The 22,673-nt window shown below is 38.8% G+C and overlaps 1 non-coding gene across 1 annotated transcript; it reads right to left on the reverse strand.

Annotated features, from left to right (window-relative positions):
* Positions 1 to 10,870: 10,870 nt before the first annotated feature.
* LOC135151911 (small nucleolar RNA R71) lies at positions 10,871 to 10,977 on the reverse strand. The gene has a single exon (XR_010290818.1). It is a non-coding gene; the product is annotated as a small nucleolar RNA R71 (small nucleolar RNA).
* Between the last annotated feature and the right edge of the window lie 11,696 nt (positions 10,978 to 22,673).

Below are 22,673 nucleotides of genomic sequence, written 5' to 3' on the forward strand. Positions count from 1 at the left end.
ATCATCAGAGAATGTCATCAGATTTAGCAATCAGAGTATATCATGGCAAATTTGTGAGTAATACATATTGTAATTTGACAATTGAAATTTGAAAGATCTGACCAGTATGATTACTCAGTTCCTGATATCATTCCTAGCTCATTCACCAGCCTAGTGAAGGTTGCTTCACTGAGTGGTTTGGTGAATATGTCTGCTAGCTGCTGTTCTGTGGGAACAAAGTGAAGTTCAATGGTACCTTCCTCCACATGCTCCCTTATAAAATGATATCTTATACTGATGTGCTTTGTCAGAGAATGTTGAACTGGATTTCCTGTCATAGCAATAGCACTTTGGTTATCACAATAAATAGGAATTTTAGAAAATGCTAACCCATAGTCCAACAGTTGATTCTTCATCCAAAGAATCTGAGCACAGCAGCTGCCTGCAGCTATATACTCTGACTCTGCTGTTGATGTTGAAATAGACTTCTGCTTCTTGCTGTACCAAGAAACTAGTCTTCCACCTAGAAATTGACAACTCCCACTTGTGCTTTTTCTGTCAATTTTGCAACCTGCAAAATCTGCATCAGAGTATCCAATTAGACTAAAATCTGATTCTCTAGGATACCATAATCCCAATGATGTGGTTCCCTTGAGATATCTGAATATCCTCTTTACTGCAATCAGATGAGGCTCTCTTGGATCTGCCTGAAATCTTGCACATAGACATGTGGCATACATGATGTCTGGTCTACTTGCAGTCAGATAAAGCAGAGATCCAATCATGCCTCTATAGTTTGTGATATCCACTGATGCACCAGTATCTTTGTCTAGTTTGGTTGCTGTTGCCATAGGAGTAGTTGCAGCTGAACTGTCTTGCATACCAAATTTCTTTAAGAGATTTCTGGTATACTTGGCTTGATTTATAAAAATCCCATCTTCAGTCTGTTTAACTTGTAAACCCAGAAAATAACTGAGTTCCCCCATCATGCTCATTTGATACCTGGACTGCATGAGCTTGGCAAATCTTTGACAGAGTTTAGCATTAGTGGAGCCAAAAATAATGTCATCAACATAGATTTGAACTAAAAGCAGATCATTACCATGATTCAAATAAAATAGAGTTTTATCTATGGTACCTCTGGTAAATCCATTCTCAAGAAGAAATTGAGCCAGAGTTTCATACCATGCTCTTGGAGCCTGCTTTAGTCCATAAAGTGCCTTGTCCAATCTATAGACATAGTCTGGATGCTTTGGATCCACAAAGCCTGGAGGTTGTTCAACATATACCTCTTCATCCAGTTTCCCATTTAGAAAAGCACTTTTGACATCCATCTGAAATACCTTGAATTTCTTGTGAGCAGCATAGGCCAGAAAGATTCTGATTGCCTCCAATCTTGCAACTGGAGCAAATGTCTCATCATAATCAATACCTTCCTGTTGTGAATACCCTTTTGCCACAAGTCTTGCTTTATTCCTTGTAATGACACCCTCACTGTCAGTTTTGTTTCTGAACACCCATTTTGTACCAACTATGGATCTGTCTTTAGGTCTTGGTACTAGGGTCCATACTTTGTTTCTCTCAAACTCATTTAGCTCCTCTTGCATGGCTTGAATCCAGTCAGCATCTTGAAGAGCTTCCTCCACTTTCTTTGGTTCAGTTTGAGACAGAAAGCAATGATGTAAACACTCATTTGTTGTAGCTGTCCTTGTTTGCACACCTGCTTCTGGATTTCCAATTATTAAATCAGGTGTGTGAGATTTTGTCCACTTCCTAGCATGTGGAAGTTGACCATTTTCATCATTGGATCCTCCCCCTTGATCCATGCTCTCTTGATTCTGTTGATTATTCTCTGTAGCTCCCCCTAAGTTTGTGCTATCAGAGTTTGAATCAGTATTCTCTGATGAGTTTGAATCAGCATTCTCTGATGAATCTTGGGTAGAGTCTGAAACATTCTGATGCTCCCCCTCAGCAAGTGCTTCATCATCATGAACTTGTAAATTTTCATCAGAGTTTGCTGTATCTTGTTCACAGTCAGAGTTTGACTGTTCATCAGAGTTTATCGAATCAGAGAATATTTCTTCATTTTCAAAATGCAGTTTTTCATGATCATCCATATCTATTAAGCCCATGATTTTCTTGTCATCAAATGACACATGTATGGATTCCATGATCACCTTGGTTCTTAGATTGTAGACTCTGAAGGCCTTTGTTATCAGAGGATAACCTACAAAGATGCCTTCATCAGCTTTTAAATCAAACTTGGTAAGCTGTTCTGGATGAGTCTTCAAGACAAAGCATTTGCACCCAAATATATGAAAATACTTCAGATTTGGCTTCTTTTTCTTCACCATCTCATATGGGGTCTTGCCATGCTTATTAATCAAGGTTGCATTTTGAGTGAAACAAGCTGTTTGAACAGCTTCTGCCCAGAAATAAGTAGGCAATTTAGCCTCATCAAGCATAGTTCTGGCAGCTTCAATAAGAGTCCTGTTTTTTCTTTCAACTACACCATTTTGCTGTGGTGTACCAGGTGCAGAGAATTGTTGCACTACACCTCTTTCTTTGCAGAACTCTTCCATTGTTGAATTTCTGAACTCAGTTCCATTATCACTTCTAATGATCTTCACTTTGTCTTCAGATCCATGGTCCAGTTGTGTCACATGATCCATCAGATGCAAGGCTGTTTCATCTTTAGAGTGAAGAAAATATACCCAAGTGTATCTGGTATACTCATCAACAATGACAAGAGCATATTTCTTCCTTGCAATGGATGGTACATTAACTGGTCCAAATAGATCAACATGTAGAAGATGATATGGTTTCTTTATTGAGAATTCAGTCTTACTCTTGAAAGATGTCTTTCTCTGCTTGGCCTTTTGACATGAATCACATAATCCATCAGATGTGAGTAGTGATTCAGGGAGTCCTCTCACAAGCTTTTTCTTTATAAGCTCATTTATAGAGTTGAAATTCAGATGTGAGAGCTTCTTATGCCACTTCCAACTTTCTTCTGCAGAGATCCTTGTAGACAAGCAGATTGCTTTTCCTTCAGAGTTTGTAGGCAAGTGGATTTCATAAATATTTCCATGTCTGTGAGCAATCACTGCCACTTTGCCTGTTGACTTGCTTACTATCTCACTGTGTTCTTCATAGAAATCAACATGATATCCTCTGTCACAGATTTGACTGACAGAGAGTAAATTGTGTTTTAGCCCTTGAACAAGAGCTATATTTGATATGATGACATTTCCAAGATTGATGTTGCCATATCCCAGAGTCCTTCCTATGTTGCCATCTCCATAAGAAACACTTGGGCCAGCCTTTTCCACAAACTCTGACAGCAGGGCCTTATTTCCAGTCATGTGTCCTGAACATCCACTGTCCAAGACTAGAATATTCTTCCTGTTGCCCTGCAATCACAAAGACCACTAATTGTTAGTTTTAAGGACCCAGACTTGCTTGGATCCCTTGGCCTTATTAAGTTTGTTAGCTTTTGCAGCGGTATTATTATCAGAGTTTGAGCTAACAGACTTTGCAACAGAGTTTGTACTAGAAACAGATTTTGTACTTGCAGAGCTTTTATTAAACTTCTTCAAAGAAGGTTTCAATTGATAATAATCATAATACAAACTATGATATTCTTTGCAAGTATAAATAGAATGCCATAAACTACCACAATGAAAACATGGATCTTGTGGTTTATATCTAATACTACTTTTTCTAACTCCAGACTTTGTAGGTAAAGAGTTAATGTCCTTGTTCTTCCTGCAAAAATTAGCAAGATGATTAGTATTACCACAGTTATGGCATGTTTTCCTAGGTGCATTTGGAACAGGCATGTAGTTATTACTCTTGTCTATTCCAATCTTGCCATTTCTGTTTTTCCTAGGCTCCTTGTTTTTGTCATCAGACTTTACTTCTTTAAGCTTGTGTTTAAGCTGTTTCTGAGTCATCAGTCCTATGTTAACCTGTTTGGGCTTATCAGATTTTAAATTTTTGTTAATCTCTGATTTTGGTCTACTCTGTTTAGACTTAGAGGATTCAACAACAAATTTGACAGGTTTAACCTTAGGTTTTTGAGTTTTAACAAACTCTGTTTTTGATGACTCAGCTTCAGAGTTATCAGTGTAACCTAGTCCCTTCTTCCAGTTTCCACTACCTAAGATATCCTGAGTAGTTTTGCCTGAATTAGTCCATGTTTTAATAATTTCCCTTTCCTTAGCAAGTTCTGATTGAAGAGATGCATACCTCTTTAATAATTCATCTTTGATAATGACAGCATCATCTCTTTCTTTCTGAACTTCCAACATCTGAACTAATTCTTTTTCAAGATAATCATTCCTTTTCTTTACACTGAGAGTTTCAGATTTTAATCTTTCATTTTCTAAAGTCTGATCTCTAAAGCTGGTATGCAAAGTTTTAAGAAACAATCTTAACTCAGTTATATCTTCAGTATCAAAGGCAAGAGTAGAATGAGGTACCTTAGCAGGAGATTCAGAGTTGTTGTCAGTGTTTGCCATCAGAGCATAATTGACTTCTTCTTCTGAGTCAGATGTATCTGTCCAGTTTCCTTTCTTGGTGATAAAGGCTTTTTCTTTTTCCTTCTTGGCTTTCTTGCATTCAGATGCAAAGTGTCCCTTTTCACCACAGTTGAAACAGGTATACTTGTCAGCTTTTCCAGCTTTTCCTTCTTTGCCCTCATTCTTCTTAAAGTTCTTCTTGTCATAAACTCTGTCAGAGTTTCTGTCTTTCCTTGAAAAACTTTTGCCTTTGTTGAACTTTTTGTAGGCCAACTTCTTGAAGCTTTTCACCATCAATGCTGCTAACTGCATCATCTCATCATCACTTTCTTCAGAGTCTGAGGGAACATCAGAGTTTGAGTCATCAGAGTTTGATGACTCAATGTCAGACTTTGTGACATGAGCTTTTCCTTTGCTCTTAGCAGCTTCCTCTTGAACTTTCAGAGCAACAGACTTTGATTTTCCTCCATGACGTTTGCTCCTTTGCTCCATTTCAAGTTCATGAGTCTTCAGTCTTCCATAAACATCATCAAGAGACATTTCTCCAAGATCAAGATTGTCTCTTATTGTGGTGACTTTCAAATCCCATTTTTCAGGAAGAGCCAGAAGGAATTTGAGATTTGAGTCTTCAAGATCATATTCCTTGTCCACCAGAGATAAGTCATTCAACAGTTTGACAAATCTGTCATACAGATCTGTCAGAGACTCACCAGATTTTGAGTCAAAGTGCTCATACTCCTGTGTAAGGATTGTTTTTCTGTTTTTCTTAATGGCCTGAGTTCCTTGACATCTGGTTTTCAGAGCATCCCAGATTTGTTTAGCAGTTTTGCACCCAATTACCCTATTAGACATTGCATTGTCAAGAGCACTGTGCAAAAGGTGTTTCACCTTTGAGTCTTTACTAATTGACAGGATGTCCTCAGGGGTATAATCTTTCTTTTCTTTTGGAACCATCTTCTGAGGTTCATCAGCAAGCCCAACAGAGAGCTTGGTGGGCATATGTGGTCCATCAAAGATTCTGTCAAGATATTCTGGATCAACAGAGTCTAAGAATATTATCATTCTCTCTTTCCAGACTGGATATTCAGATGCCTTAAGGATTGGAACTCTAAAGGATGAAGCTTGTGATTTTTCAGACATGATTGTGTTTAAGATCTCACTGTAGTAATCTTAACAGAGCTGGCTCTGATACCACTTGTTAGGTCCTATAAATTCACTATATAATCTGATATAGTGATCACAATCTGTAACACAGTAAGACAATATAAGAGATTGAAAGCAGTAAACTCTTATATTCACAAAGCTTGAATGGTTACAAAAACTCTCTCAGTGATTTATAATGTATCACTAAGAGCTGCTAGGGTTCTGTAAAATATACTCGATAACTCAACTCATCTAGAGTAACCCTAATCTGTGTTTATATAGACACAGTTACAAAATCAATCTCTGATTTGATATCCTATAAATCTGCTATGAATTCTATCAATCAAAGATTGCTCCAGTTTTCTGTTTAGTTTCCATAGCCAGTAAATCACTCCTCCGCTTCTATCCTTCCTTGAAGTATATCCGCTTCTGAGCTCTTTCCACGTGTAAACTCTGACGAGTCTTGACTATGTAAACTCTAGCCAGACTTTATCAAACTCTGTCAGACTTTGCTAAACTCTGATCAGCTTCCAGATTAAACTCTGATGATTCCTGTCTTAAAACAGACTTTAAGAATATTAGTAATCATCAATTATATCTAACAGTTTCATTCTTGACTCCTTTGAGTCCCGAAACAACTTGTAGCATCCTTATTGACTAGATTGAAGTTGGAAACAACTTGTAGCTTCATTCCAGACTCGTTTGAATTTTGAAACAACTTGTACCTTCATTTTTCGGTTGTTTAAAATTTGAATCAACTTGTATTTCATTCTTGACTCGTTTGAGCCCGGAAACAACTTGTAGCTTCATTATTGACTAGATTGAAGTTGGAAACAACTTGTAGCTTCAATATTGACTAGATTGAAGTTGGAAACAACTTGTAGCTTCATTCCAGACTAGTTTGAATTTTAAAACAACTTGTAGCTTCATTTTCGATTGTTTGAAATTGGAATCAACTTGTAGTTTCATTCTTGAGTCGTTTGACCCCGGAAACAACTTATAGCTTCATTATTGACTAGATTGAAGTTGGAAACAACTTGTAGCTTCAATATTGACTAGATTGAAGTTTGAAACAACTTGTATCTTCATTCCAGACTAGTTTGAATTTTAAAACTTGTTTGAATTTTAAAACAACTTGTAGCTTCATTTTCGGTTGTTTGAAATTGGAATCAACTTGTAGTTTCATTCTTTACTCGTTTGAGCCGGGAAACAACTTGTAGCTTCATTATTGACTAGATTGAAGTTGGAAACAACTTGTATCTTCATTCCAGACTCGTTTGAAGTTGAAAACAAATTGTAGCTTCATTTTCGGTTGTTTGAAATTGGAATCAATTTGTAGTTTCATTATTGGCTCGTTTGACAACTTGTAGCTTCATTATTGACTAGATTGAAGTTGGAAACAACTTGTAGCTTCATTATAGACTAGATTGAAGTTGGAAACAACTTGTAGTTTCATTCTTGGCTTGTTTGAGCCCGGAAAAAACTTGTAACTTCATTATTGACTAGATTGAAGTTTGAAACAACTTGTAGCTTCATTCCAGACCCGTTTGAAGTTGAAAACAACTTGTAGCTTCATTTTCGGTTGTTTGAAATTGGAATCAACTTGTAGTTTCATTCGTGACTCGTTTCAGCTCGGAAACAACTTGTAGCTTTATTATTGACTAGATTGAACTTGGAAACAACTTGTAGCTTCATTATAGACTAGTTTGAAGTTGAAAACAACTTGTACCTTCATTCCAGACACGTTTTAATTTTAAAACAACTTGTAGCTTCATTTTCAGTTGCTTGAAATTAGAATCAACTTGTAGTTTCATTCTTGACTCCTTTGAGTCCCGAAACGACTTGTAGCATCCTTATTGACTAGATTGAAGTTGGAAACAATTGTAGCTTCATTCCAGACTCGTTGAATTTTGAAACAACTTGTACCTTCATTTTTCGGTTGTTTAAAATTGGAATCAACTTGTATTTCATTCTTGACTCGTTTGAGCCCGGAAACAACTTGTAGCTTCATTATTGACTAGATTGAAGTTGGAAACAACTTGTAGCTTCAATATTGACTAGATTGAAGTTGGAAACAACTTGTAGCTTCATTCCAGACTAGTTTGAATTTTAAAACTTGTTTGAATTTTAAAACAACTTGTAGCTTCATTTTCGGTTGTTTGAAATTGGAATCAACTTGTAGTTTCATTCTTGACTCGTTTGACCCCGGAAACAACTTGTATCTTCATTATTGACTAGATTGAAGTTGGAAACAACTTGTAGCTTCAATATTGACTAGATTGAAGTTTGAAACAACTTGTAGCTTCATTCCAGACTAGTTTAAATTTTAAAACTTGTTTGAATTTAAAACAACTTGTAGCTTCATTTTCGGTTGTTTGAAATTGGAATCAACTTGTAGTTTCATTCTTGACTCGTTTGAGCCTGGAAACAACTTGTAGCTTCATTATTGACTAGATTGAAGTTGGAAACAACTTGTAGATTCATTCCAGACTCGTTTGAAGTTGAAAACAATTTGTAGCTTCATTTTCGGTTGTTTGAAATTGGAATCAATTTGTAGTTTCATTATTGGCTCGTTTGAGCCCGGAAACAACTTGTAGCTTCATTATTGACTAGATTGAAGTTGGAAACAACTTGTAGCTTCATTATAGACTAGATTGAAGTTGGAAACAACTTGTAGTTTCATTCTTGGCTTGTTTGAGCCCGGAAAAAACTTGTAACTTCATTATTGACTAGATTGAAGTTTGAAACAACTTGTAGCTTCATTCCAGACCCGTTTGAAGTTGAAAACAACTTGTAGCTTCATTTTCGGTTGTTTGAAATTGGAATCAACTTGTAGTTTCATGCTTGACTCGTTTGAGCCCGGAAACAACTTGTAGCTTCAGTATTGACTAGATTGAAGTTGGAAACAAATTGTAGCTTCATTCCAGACTCGTTTGAAGTTGAAAACAACTTGAGCTTCATTTTCGGCTGTTTGAAATTGGAATCAATTTGTAGTTTCATTCTTGGCTCGTTTGAGCCCGGAAACAACCTTTAGCTTCATTATTGACTAGTGATAAGTGGTATTTATACACACTTATAGGCCTTCATTTCCACTTAAATTGGTTGGTTGTACTTAAGTGTTTAGTGTCTTTTGATGTGTTTTTAGTGTTTTTCTGTGCAGGTCACGAGTTGAGGTGATGAAGCGAGTTTCTATCATTTTAGGTTGTTTTTGGTGCATTATTTGCAAGAATAGAGAAATGTGGATTCATCACGACTTGGGATTTTGTGGGTACATCTTCTACAAACCCTCACGAGAACACACTCGTCCACTAGAGCTATCTAGGGGTTTAAAGGGCTTGTTGCATATGCTAAATGCAACCGTGATCACCTACGGAAGTGGTACTAGAGCGAGGAAGGGCATGCACGCGAGAACGAGCTAAAAACGAAGAAACAGGCTGCCAGTGGCAGACAGTAGCGCGCCCGCGCTAGTTCTTAGCGCGCCCGCGCTACATTAAAGCCAGCTAGCGCGCCTGCGCTTGTTTAGCGCGGCCGCGCCCAGCAGAAGTGTTCCGGGCCGATTTTTGGAGCTTTTCTGAGGGATTTTAGCAGCGTTCGAGGCCCGGTTCACTTGGCCAATGTATTTTATTTTCTCATGTGTAAAACCCTAGCCTCGAAGAGGAAGAAGAAGAAGAAGAAGAAGTAGTAGATAGAGAACAATATTATAGTTTTAGTTATCTCGTGTAATCAAGCACATTATCAGTTTTGTAGTGGATCGTTCTTCGCGAGGAAGTGACAGTTTCGAGCGAGATCGTGAACATCAATTCTGTAACGTTGTGTTCTTTATTATTAATTCTAGCATCTATATTCCGTTTAAGTCTCGTATTGTATTTATCATGTTTTCATTAGAACCCATGATGTCGATTAGTTCGATTATGAACTAACCGCCTTCATGGGATTCTAATGGATTTATCGATGTAGTCTAGTAACGAGATTGTTTGATTGATTATGTGACGTACGTTGATTTCTTTGCATGAGTCGTGCTTATTCTTCTTAGGAGCGTAGCTAACTTCTAAGTTGTTTGTTAATTCTTTCTGAAGCGAGAGTGGATGATTGAATTTAGAACTATGCCATGTAAACATAGGATTATGTGAATGAAGCATAATTTGTGATAGACTTGAACTATTTTTATCACCCTGTGTAATCACGATAGACGACCTGTTATTAAACCTCTCTGCTTACACTACCGCTATAGAGATATAGGGTCTGAGCTTTGTTGGTGTCCATGAGATTTCTGTCTTAATTGTGGATTTTGATTGGTATGATATGTGTGCAACGAGAGTTGGCATGTATTACTTTCGTGTTGTCTGATTAGGATCAACAGTCACATGTTAATCAGTAATTTCAATTCTAGATGAATTCGATAATGAAGTTAGAATTCCATGTGTTTTCCTATTCTGATTTTGATTAGTAAATTTAGTTAGTAGTATAAAAGAACCCATTCTTGTTAATTGTCTTAGCAGTGAAAATTACTCATACATTGTTGCATAGGTGCGTATTCTTTAATTCACCAGTCTCTGTGGGATCGAACTTAATATATTACTTGTGATCACGTGCACTTGCGTGTAGATTTTTGCGAACAAGTTTTTGGCGCCGCTGCCGGGGACTCAGTGTTAATTAATTAGTTTATGTACTTGTCATCAGTGTGCATTAAAATTCGCTGACTAGGATTCTATTCCTTTCTCACTTTTCTTCTTTTCTTTATTTCAGGTACTTGGGTCGCGTTTATGCTAACACGTTCTAAAGCTCGTAAGGAAGCAATTGATTCATCTTCTTCTTCTGATTCTGAAACAATGACAGAACCTGAAGCACAACCAGACAGTAAGGCATTGAAGGATTTCTCTATGCCAAAGATCGATGATATCCAGTCAAGCATTGTCAGGCCTGCAATCGCAGCCAATGCCTTTGAAATCAAACCAGGAACTATTCAAATGGTCCAGAACTCGGTACAGTTTGGGGGTTCTCCTACTGAAGACCCTAATATGCATATACGTAATTTTATAGAGATCTGTGACACTTTCAAATTTAATGGAGTTTCTGATGATGCTGTGAAGCTAAGGCTTTTTCCATTTTCACTGAGAGATAAGGCTAAGGGATGGTTGCATTCTTTACCATCTGGTTCTATTACTACATGGGAAGATCTAGCTCAGAAATTTCTCACTAAATTCTTCCCCATGGCAAAGACTGTTGCACTACGAAATGCTCTATCTCAATTCTCTCAACAATCAGGAGAAACATTCTGTGAAGCCTGGGAGCGATATAAGGAGATGCTAAGGAAGTGTCCCCATCATGGCATGCCAGATTGGATGCAAATAAACTGTTTCTATAATGGTCTTGGACCTCAATCCAGACCTATGCTTGATGCTGCTTCTGGAGGTGCGCTATGGGCTAAAAGTTATGAAGAAGCTTATGATCTTATTGAAATGATGGCTGCTAATGAATATCAGAACCCTACTCAAAGACTTACTCAAAGGAAGGTAGCCGGAGTTCTTGATCTTGACACGTCTACAGCTATTGCTGCTCAACTTAAGGCTCTCACGATGAAAGTCGATTCTCTGGCTAACCAAGGAATTCAACAGCCAATCTCAATTTGCGAATTATGTGCTGGTACTCACTCTACTGATCAGTGTGCCATTTCTAGTGAATCAGCACAATTTGTGAGCAACTTTCAGAGAGGTCAACAGCCTGCTCCAGCTACTTACCATCCTAACAACCGAAATCATCTGAATTTCAGCTGGAGTAATAATCAGGGTTATAATCAGCCTCAACAAGGATTTCAACAGGGACCTAAACAGTATAATCAGGCTGGAACTTCACAACAATATGCACCTAAACAGCCATATCACCCTCCGGGATTTCAGAATCATGGTCAATCAGCTAATGAGAGGTCTGACATGGAAGAACTAAGACTAATGTACAAGAGCCAGGCAGTAACTCTAAAAGCTTTGGAGACACAAGTCGGTCAGTTAGCTAATGCTTTATTAAGCAGACCACAGGGGAATCTCCCTAGTGATACAGAAGTACCAGGTAAGACGGATCCTAAAGAGCAAGTCCAAGCCATTACGCTGAGATCTGGAAAAACTACAACAGGGCTAACCTCAACATTAGTACAAGATCAGGATGATGAACCGCAAGAAAATCCAGCAGAACTTCCTTCGAACGTAAGTGACATAAGACCCAATGTTGAAATGGATAGAGCTATTCCTGCAGCTGCTACTATGCCAAAGCCAATATACCCACCACCTCCGTTTCCTAGGAGGTTGAAGAAACAACAGCTGGATAAGCAATTTGGTAAATTCCTTGAGGTTTTCAAAAAGCTTCACATCAACATTCCGTTTGAAGAAGCACTCGAGCAAATGCCTAGCTATGCCAGATTCATGAAGGGTATTCTTTCAAAAAAGCTAAAGCTCGAAGAATTAGAGACAGTGGCACTAACAGAGGAATGTAGTGCTGTACTTCAACAGAAATTACCACCTAAGCTGAAAGATCCGGGAAGCTTCACTATCCCTTGCACTATTGGGGAGTTCTCTTTTGATAAGTGTCTGTGCGACTTGGGAGCTAGCATCAATCTGATGCCTCTATCTATCCTCACACAACTTGGCCTGCCAGAGCTCAAGCCGACAAACATGTCTTTACAACTGGCTGATCGTTCGATCACATATCCGAGGGGTATAATTGAAGATGTGCTGGTCAAGGTTGATAAATTAATATTTCCAGCCGACTTCGTGATTCTTGATTTTGAAGAAGACAAAAGAATTCCTATCATCTTGGGTAGACCCTTTTTAGCCACCGGGCAAACTTTGATCGATGTCCAAAAAGGGGAACTTACAATGAGAATACAAGATCAGACGGTCACGTTCAACGTATTCAATGCAATGAAATTACCAACTGATGAGGAATCTTGTTTCAGTATGGATGTACATGATACTACGGCAGAAGCTAATAGCCAGCGGGTTTTACAGAATGATGTATTGGAAGCAATCCTTACCAATGATGAGGAATTGGACAGTGAAGAAGAATTGGAAGAACTCCATCATCTTAACTCATCACCTTGGCGAAGGAATTTTGAACCACCTGTCGAATCTCTTGGCTTGGAGGAACAAAAGGAAGATCATAAACCACTACAACCATCAGTGATCGAAGCACCTAAACTTGAACTTAAACCGCTACCGGATCACTTGAGGTATGCTTTTCTTGGTGAAGGTTCTACTCTTCCTGTTATTATTGCAGCTAACTTGTCAGGTGAGGAAGAGGAATAACTTTTGAGGGTGCTAAGGGAATTCAAAACAGCAATTGGTTGGACTATAGCTGATATCAAGGGAATCAGTCCATCCTTTTGTCAACACAAAATTCTCATTGAAGAAGGAAGCAAACCTTCAGTGGACCAACAGAGAAGGTTAAATCCTATCATGAAGGAGGTTGTAAAGAAAGAGATTCTTAAATGGCTCGATGCAGGTATCATATATCCAATTTCAGATAGCTCATGGGTGAGTCCAGTACAATGTGTGCCTAAGAAAGGAGGCATGACAGTAGTAGCCAACGAAAAAGGGGAACTCATCTCAACTAGAACTGTCACTGGTTGGAGGATTTGCATGGACTACAAAAAGCTGAATAAAGCTACAAGGAAGGATCACTTCCCTCTGCCTTTTATTGATCAGATGCTTGACAGGTTGGCTGGTCATGAATTCTATTGCCTGTTGGATGGGTATTCTGGCTATAATCAGATTGCTATTTCTCCGGAGGATCAAGAAAAGACAACCTTTACATGCCCTTATGGTACATTTGCATTCCGAAGAGTACCTTTTGGCTTATGCGGTGCACCAGCCACTTTTCAAAGGTGCATGTTGGCAATATTCTCAGAGATGATCGGCATCAATGTGGAGGTATTCATGGACGATTTTTCTGTATTTGGAACATCTTATGACGAATGCCTCACGAATCTGAGAATGGTTCTTAAGCGCTGTGTGGAAACTAATCTGATTCTCAATTGGGAAAAATGCCATTTCATGGTGCAAGAAGGAATCATATTGGGACATAAAGTATCTGCCAAGGGACTGGAAGTTGATAAAGCGAAGGTGGAAACAATTAAAAATCTTCCTCCACCACTCTCGGTTAAGGGCATCCGAAGCTTCCTTGGTCATGCAGGTTTCTATCGGAGGTTCATCAAGGACTTCTCAAAAATTTCCAAACCTCTTTGCAATCTGTTAGAGAAAGACATTCCATTCAAATTTGATGAGGAGTGCTTGGAAGCATTTGAAATTTTGAAAAAGAAGTTGACATCAGCACCTATCATCACTGCACCTGATTGGAGTAAACCATTCGAATTGATGTGTGATGCCAGTGATTATGCTGTAGGAGCTGTACTGGGCCAGCGTACAAGTAATGTGTTTCATGTTATCTACTACGCCAGCAAAACTTTAAATGATGCACAGTTGAACTACACTACTACAGAAAAAGAACTTCTAGCTATTGTCTTTAGCTTTGAGAAGTTCAGGTCTTATCTTCTTGGAACAAAGGTAGTGGTATACACTGATCATGCAGCCATTCGGTATCTCATTTCAAAGAAGGATTCCAAACCAAGGCTAATTCGTTGGGTTCTATTACTCCAAGAATTTGATGTAGAAATTAAAGATCGGAAGGGCACAGAAAATCAGGTAGCGGATCATTTATCCCGACTAGAAGATCATAGCAAACAAACTACCGACAACACTCTAATTAATGAATTCTTCCCAGATGAACAGTTGTTTGGAGTTGAGGCCGAAGAGCCATGGTTTGCTGACATTGTAAATTATCTGGTGAGTAAGGTCATTCCTCCAGAATTCTCTTATGCTCAACGCAAGAAATTCCTTCACGATGTGAAATGGTATATTTGGGATGAACCCTTTCTGTTTAAACAAGGAGTCGATCATATTCTCAGACGGTGTATTCCTAATAATGAAGTTGAGGGAGTTTTGTGCGAGTGCCATTCCACTGGTTATGGGGGCCATTATAGCGGAGAGAAGACAGCAAAGAGGGTACTTCAAGCAGGTTTTTACTGGCCAACTCTGTTTAAAGATGCTCATCAATTTGTGTTGGGTTGCGATCGATGTCAACGTACAGGTAATATTTCTAGGAGGAATGAAATGCCTCTTAAAATGCTTTTGGAAGTCGAAATATTTGATGTTTGGGGTATTGACTTTATGGGACCGTTCGTTTCGTCTTGCAACAACCAGTATATTCTATTAGCAGTTGATTACGTGTCTAAATGGGTGGAGGTGAAAGCCTTACCTACAAATGATGCTAAGGTGGTCTTGCAATTTCTACAAAAACAAATCTTTACCCGTTTCGGAGTCCCTAGAGTCATTATCAGTGATGAAGGCTCTCATTTCTGCAATCGGAAATTCACAACCTTGATGACGAGGTATAATATCAATCACCGGGTTGCTACTGCTTATCATCCTCAAACGAATGGTCAAGCTGAAGTGTCTAACAGAGAGATCAAACGCATATTAGAGAAGGTGGTTAACCCTTCTAGGAAAGACTGGTCCTTGCGATTAGACGAGGCTGCTTGGGCTTATCGAACAGCTTACAAAACACCATTGGGTACTTCTCCATTTCAGTTAGTGTTTGGGAAATCTTGTCACTTACCAGTAGAATTGGAACATAAAGCTTATTGGGCACTAAAGAAGTTGAATTTCGACTTACAATTAGCTGGAGAGAAACGCATGATTCAACTCAATGAGTTGGAGGAGTTCCGCCTCCGTGCTTATGAAAATAACAAACTCTACAAAGAGAAGGTGAAAAGATTGCATGATCAGCGGTTGATACAAAAATCTTTTGTGGTAGGACAATTGGTTCTATTGTATAACTCTCGGTTGAAGCTGTTTCCAGGGAAACTCAAGTCACGCTGGTCGGGACCGTTTACAGTCAAGACGGTATTCCCCCACGGTGCGGTAGAAATCTATGCCAAATCACCGGATGAATCATTTAAGGTTAATGGTCAACGGTTGAAGCCTTACTTTGGCGGAAATGTGAATCGTGAGGTACAAACCACGATTTTTCAATCAGAATCGGATTAATTCTGGACTTCACGTCAAGCTAAGGACGTTAAACAAGCGCTTCATGGGAGGCAACCCGCGCATTGGAACCATGTTGTATCGTTGTAAACCTCAAAAACGCAAAAAACGAAAAAATTTGACCCTGGGTGGCAGACACTAGCGCGCCCGCGCTAGTGTCCAGCGCGCCCGCGCTACAGTGTACAGCGCGCCCGCGCTACACTTAGCGCGGCCGCGCTACTGTCTGCCCAGGAATCGATTTTTTCACCAAAAATATTTTCTTTTCAGTTTTAAAAGCCCACAATCCTAATATTGCATGCCTAGCCCGAAATATATCCTCAATAACCCTAAATCAGCTCTCAGATTCCTATATAAACACAAAACCCATCTCCAATTCCTATTCTAATTCTATAAACCCTACTTATATATATACACATCCATACACACAACCACCATCAAATCTCTCAAACCTACCACACACAAACCTCTTGCAACTCTAGATCTCTATCAATGGCACCCAAAAGAGCACGAAGAACACAAGGACCAAGCACCCAAGCCCCTACATCTAGCGATTCTTCCTCGATGGGCGAGGTTGAATTCACCTCCGATGGTGCACGAACCGAGTTTCAACGGCTTATGAATAAGTCGATAATCAAGGAGAGGGGATTCTTACCCACAGCTGAAGATGGGGATCTCTTAAGCATGATTCAAGAAAGGGGATGGGAGTCTTTTTGCGAGGCTCCGGAGGCGGTTCCCTTGGCCATTATTCGCGAGTTCTATGCTAATGCCAAGGAGAATCGCGATGGTTTCACGGTGGTGCAAGGAACCCGTGTGGAGTATAGTGCGGAGGCGATCCGTAGAGTGATTGGGGGGCGTGCCAAGTGCCGTAATGAAGAAGATTGGGTTGTAGAGAGGATTGGGCGTGCCAAACGCCGGTTTGACGAGGATCCGGTTGATCTTGAGCGGTTGGTGTATGATATGTGTGTGCCGGGTACGAGTTGGAAGATGACGGCACCTCCTTTGCCGGCACATGTTTCTTTTCCGGCAGCCGCTTTGAACCGGTATGCGAAGGCGTGGAACGCCTTCATCTGTGCTAACATCATGCCATCTTCACATGGGCATGAGGTGACGGTGGATAGAGCTATTCTGCTTTTTGGGATTGTCTCGGACAAGTATATTGATCTGGGACACGTGATTCATCAGGGAATTCTTAGGTTCTTACAGGGAGGAACCACTGGTGCCATTCCATACGGCACAATTGTTACGAAGCTCTGTCGATCAAGCGGTGTTCGTTGGCCAGCCAACGAGCAATTACAGTTGCCAGCAGCACCTATTGATCATTCGGCGATCAGCCGGATGACGGAGTGGGAAGGAGCCGTTCCTCACCCTCGAGGACTCGGTTACATATATGATGAGATGCCAGGGGGACGTCCAGGGTTTATTAGGAGAGAGCGGACTAGAGCTTCTGGAGCTGGTACTTCTCAGACAGAGAGGAGCTCCGAACCGATGGGAGATGTTCATTATCGCCGGCTAGCGAGACGGATGGACACCATGCATGACATCCACCAGAGGTTTGCGTTTGACTTGACACAGGCTCTTGGTAATGCTTTTCAGGCACAGGGGGTCACGGTTCAGTGGCCAGTATTCGGAGCAGGGATGCAGTATCCTTCACCTGATTCACCTCTAGCAGGGGAGGGGGAGGATTTGGACTCCGAGTAGGTACGTGGGTGCTCTAGCCTTTTTACCGCTTTCAATGGGGACATTGAAAATTTTAAGTTTGGGGGTGGTAATCTAAGGAAGAGCATGTTATTGTAATTTTGTTTGTTATTGCATGTGTTAGTTAGTTCATGTAGTTCACGTTTTTTTTATTTTTTTTATTTTGTTTTGATTATTTCTCACGTTTTTTTCTATTTTTCTCAATTTTTTTTATTTTACATGTTTAGTAGTAATTGTTGTAGTTAGTATCACGAGCATTTGCATGAATTATGAAGTATAAGCCAAGTTAATTGCCTATGATGAGTTATGTGCGTAGTTCTTGATTAGTAGTTTCAATTGCAATGCTAGGTTAGTACTTGGAAATTGCTTGTGTTGGAAATTGTAATTCACATATGTTCTTGAGATAGGATTTAGACGAAATTCCTTGAATTCTAGGATTGAATTGAGCACCCTTCAGCTTAGGTCTTTAAATCTTAAGTTTGGGGGAACTGAGGAGTAGATATACCTTTCTTAAAAAAAAAGAAAAAAAAAGAAAAGAAATAGTAGTAAATAAAATTCACTAGAAAAATAAGTGGTAGAATTAACTAGGTTGAGCTCATTAGTACTCGAGTAATTAAGTCTGAGGGGATTTTGTGCCTAACAACCTAAAGCCCTTCGTGGTTTGGGATTGTTGACCCAACGCTCGCTACATGGGTACTAGTGCATAAATCTTTAGGGATCTCAACCATTGCACGGTTAAATAAACCACTAGAATAAAGTGAATAATTGGTGTGTGAAGTCTTGTGGTGTTCGTAACGCATTTACACTGCGAAGCGCTCTGACCTTAGACCGAGCAATTAATCACCAATAAAAAGAAAAAAAAATATAGTGAATAAAATAGAAGGGTGTGGACATTCTTTGGGACCTTGGCTTTTAGTTGGACTTAAGTGACGGGGTGTTAGTTTTAAACTTTTACGATTCTTGATTGGGATTCTATGGGAGTAGTAGTTTTTATCTTGTCTCAATAAAAGAGCATGCTTGCACACACTAGCACTCCACACTTGTAAATAGAAGAGTATTTGACTTAGTAGCGAGAGAAGTGAAATTCGAGAACATTAGCACAATCTGAGGTATTTTAATTGACAAGGCAATTACTTCATAGTTCACTCATTCATCACGTAGTTGCATTCATGCATTGCATTGTATTATTGTATAGTGTCATTGACGCTTGAGGACAAGCATCAGTTTAAGTTTGGGGGTGTGATAAGTGGTATTTATACACACTTATAGGCCTTCATTTCCACTTAAATTGGTTGGTTGTACTTAAGTGTTTAGTGTCTTTTGATGTGTTTTTAGTGTTTTTCTGTGCAGGTCACGAGTTGAGGTGATGAAGCGAGTTTCTATCATTTTAGGTTGTTTTTGGTGCATTATTTGCAAGAATAGAGAAATGTGGATTCATCACGACTTGGGATTTTGTGGGTACATCTTCTACAAACCCTCACGAGAACACACTCGTCCACTAGAGCTATCTAGGGGTTTAAAGGGCTTGTTGCATATGCTAAATGCAACCGTGATCACCTACGGAAGTGGTACTAGAGCGAGGAAGGGCATGCACGCGAGAACGAGCTAAAAACAAAGAAACAGGCTGCCAGTGGCAGACAGTAGCGCGCCCGCGCTAGTTCTTAGCGCGCCCGCGCTACATTAAAGCCAGCTAGCGCGCCTGCGCTTGTTTAGCGCGGCCGCGCCCAGCAGAAGTGTTCCGGGCCGATTTTTGGAGCTTTTCTGAGGGATTTTAGCAGCGTTCGAGGCCCGGTTCACTTGGTCAATGTATTTTATTTTCTCATGTGTAAAACCCTAGCCTCGAAGAGGAAGAAGAAGAAGAAGAAGAAGTAGTAGATAGAGAACAATATTATAGTTTTAGTTATCTCGTGTAATCAAGCACATTATCAGTTTTGTAGTGGATCGTTCTTCGCGAGGAAGTGACAGTTTCGAGCGAGATCGTGAACATCAATTCTGTAACGTTGTGTTCTTTATTATTAATTCTAGCATCTATATTCCGTTTAAGTCTCGTATTGTATTTATCATGTTTTCATTAGAACCCATGATGTCGATTAGTTCGATTATGAACTAACCGCCTTCATGGGATTCTAATGGATTTATCGATGTAGTCTAGTAACGAGATTGTTTGATTGATTATGTGACGTACGTTGATTTCTTTGCATGAGCCGTGCTTATTCTTCTTAGGAGCGTAGCTAACTTCCAAGTTGTTTGTTAATTCTTTCTGAAGCGAGAGTGGATGATTGAATTTAGAACTATGCCATGTAAACATAGGATTATGTGAATGAAGCATAATTTGTGATAGACTTGAACTATTTTTATCACCCTGTGTAATCACGATAGACGACCTGTTATTAAACCTCTCTGCTTACACTACCGCTATAGAGATATAGGGTCTGAGCTTTGTTGGTGTCCATGAGATTTCTGTCTTAATTGTGGATTTTGATTGGTATGATATGTGTGCAACGAGAGTTGGCATGTATTACTTTCGTGTTGTCTGATTAGGATCAACAGTCACATGTTAATCAGTAATTTCAATTCTAGATGAATTCGATAATGAAGTTAGAATTCCATGTGTTTTCCTATTCTGATTTTGATTAGTAAATTTAGTTAGTAGTATAAAAGAACCCATTCTTGTTAATTGTCTTAGCAGTGAAAATTACTCATACATTGTTGCATAGGTGCGTATTCTTTAATTCACCAGTCTCTGTGGGATCGAACTTAATATATTACTTGTGATCACGTGCACTTGCGTGTAGATTTTTGCGAACAACTAGATTGAAGTTGGAAACAACTTGTAGCTTCATTCCAGACATGTTTGAATTTTAAAACAACTTGTAACTTCATTTTCGCCTGTTTGAAATTGGAATCAACTTGTAATTTCATTTTTGGCTTGTTTGAGCCCGGAAACAACTTGTAGCTTCATTATTGACTACATTGAAGTTTGAAACAACTTTTAGCTTAATTCCAGATCCGTCCGAAGTTGAAAACAACTTGTAGCTTCATTTTCGGTTGTTTGAAATTGGAATCAACTTGTAGTTTCATTCTTGACTCGTTTGAGCTCGGAAACGACTTGTAGCTTCATTATTGACTAGATTAAAGTTGTAAACAAGTTGTACCTTCATTATAGACTAGATTGAAGTTGGAAACAACTTGTAGCTTCATTCCAGACTCGTTTAAATTTTAAAACAACTTGTAGCTTCATTTTCGGTTGTTTGAAATTGGAATCAACTTGTAGTTTCATTTTTGACTCGTTTGAGCCCGGAAACAACTTGTAGCTTCATTATTGACTAGATTGAAGTTGGAAACAAATTGTAGCTTCATTCCGGAGTCGTTTGAATTTTGAAACAATTTGTAGCTTCATTTTCGGTTGTTTGATATTGGAATCAACTTGTAATTTCATTCTTGACTCGTTTGAGCCCGGAAACAACTTGTAGCTTCCTTATTGACTAGATTGAAGTTGGAAACAACTTGTAGCTTCATTCCAGACTCGTTTGAAGTTGAAAACAACTTGTAGCTTCATTTTCGGTTGTTTGAAACTGGAATCAATTTGAAGCTTCATTCTTGGCTCGTTTGAACCCGGAAACAACTTGTAGCTTCACTATTGACTAGATTGAAGTTGGAAACAACTTGTAGCTTCATTCCAGACTCGTTTGAATTTTAAAACAACTTGTAGCTTCATTTTCGGTTGTTTGAAATTGGAATCAACTTGTAGTTTCATTCTTGACTCGTTTCAGCTCGGAAACAACTTGTAGCTTCATTATTGACTAGATTGAAATTGGAAACAACTTGTAGATTCATTATAGACTAGTTTGAAGTTGAAAACAACTTGTAGCTTCATTCCAGACACGTTTTAATTTTAAAACAACTTGTAGCTTCATTTTCAGTTGCTTGAAATTAGAATCAACTTGTAGTTTCATTCTTGACTCCTTTGAGTCCCGAAACAACTTGTAGCATCCTTATTGACTAGATTGAAGTTGGAAACAACTTGTAGCTTCATTCCAGACTCGTTTGAATTTTGAAACAACTTGTACCTTCATTTTTCGGTTGTTTAAAATTGGAATCAACTTGTATTTCATTCTTGACTCGTTTGAGCCCGGAAACAACTTGTAGCTTCATTATTGACTAGATTGAAGTTGGAAACAACTTGTAGCTTCAGTATTGACTAGATTGAAGTTGGAAACAACTTGTAGCTTCATTCCAGACTAGTTTGAATTTTAAAACTTGTTTGAATTTTAAAACAACTTGTAGCTTCATTTTCGGTTGTTTGAAATTGGAATCAACTTGTAGTTTCATTCTTGACTCGTTTGACCCCGGAAACAACTTGTAGCTTCATTATTGACTAGATTGAAGTTGGAAACAACTTGTAGCTTCAATATTGACTAGATTGAAGTTTGAAACAACTTGTAGCTTCATTCCAGACTAGTTTGAATTTTAAAACTTGTTTGAATTTTAAAACAACTTGTAGCTTCATTTTCGGTTGTTTGAAATTGGAATCAACTTGTAATTTCATTCTTGACTCGTTTGAGCCCGGAAACAACTTGTAGCTTCCTTATTGACTAGATTGAAGTTGGAAACAACTTGTAGCTTCATTCCAGACTCGTTTGAAGTTGAAAACAAATTGTAGCTTCATTTTCGGTTGTTTGAAATTGGAATCAATTTGTAGTTTCATTATTGGCTCGTTTGAGCCCGGAAACAACTTGTAGCTTCATTATTGACTAGATTGAAGTTGGAAACAACTTGTAGCTTCATTATAGACTAGATTGAAGTTGGAAACAACTTGTAGTTTCATTCTTGGCTTGTTTGAGCCCGGAAAAAACTTGTAGCTTCATTATTGACTAGATTGGAGTTTGAAACAACTTCTAGCTTCATTCCAGACCCGTTTGAAGTTGAAAACAACTTGTAGCTTCATTTTCGGTTGTTTGAAATTGGAATCAACTTGTAGTTTCATGCTTGACTCGTTTGAGCCCGGAAACAAGTTGTAGCTTCAGTATTGACTAGATTGAAGTTGGAAACAAATTTTAGCTTCATTCCAGACATGTTTGAATTTTAAAACAACTTGTAACTTCATTTTCGGTTGTTTGAAATTGGAATCAACTTGTAGTTTCATTTTTGGATTGTTTGAGCCCGGAAACAACTTGTAGCTTCATTATTGACTAGATTGGAGTTTGAAACAACTTTTAGCTTCATTCCAGATCCGTCCGAA

The sequence above is a fragment of the Daucus carota genome, chromosome 3, assembly GCF_001625215.2.
Source record: "Daucus carota subsp. sativus chromosome 3, DH1 v3.0, whole genome shotgun sequence".
Classification (NCBI taxonomy): Eukaryota; Viridiplantae; Streptophyta; class Magnoliopsida; order Apiales; family Apiaceae; genus Daucus; species Daucus carota.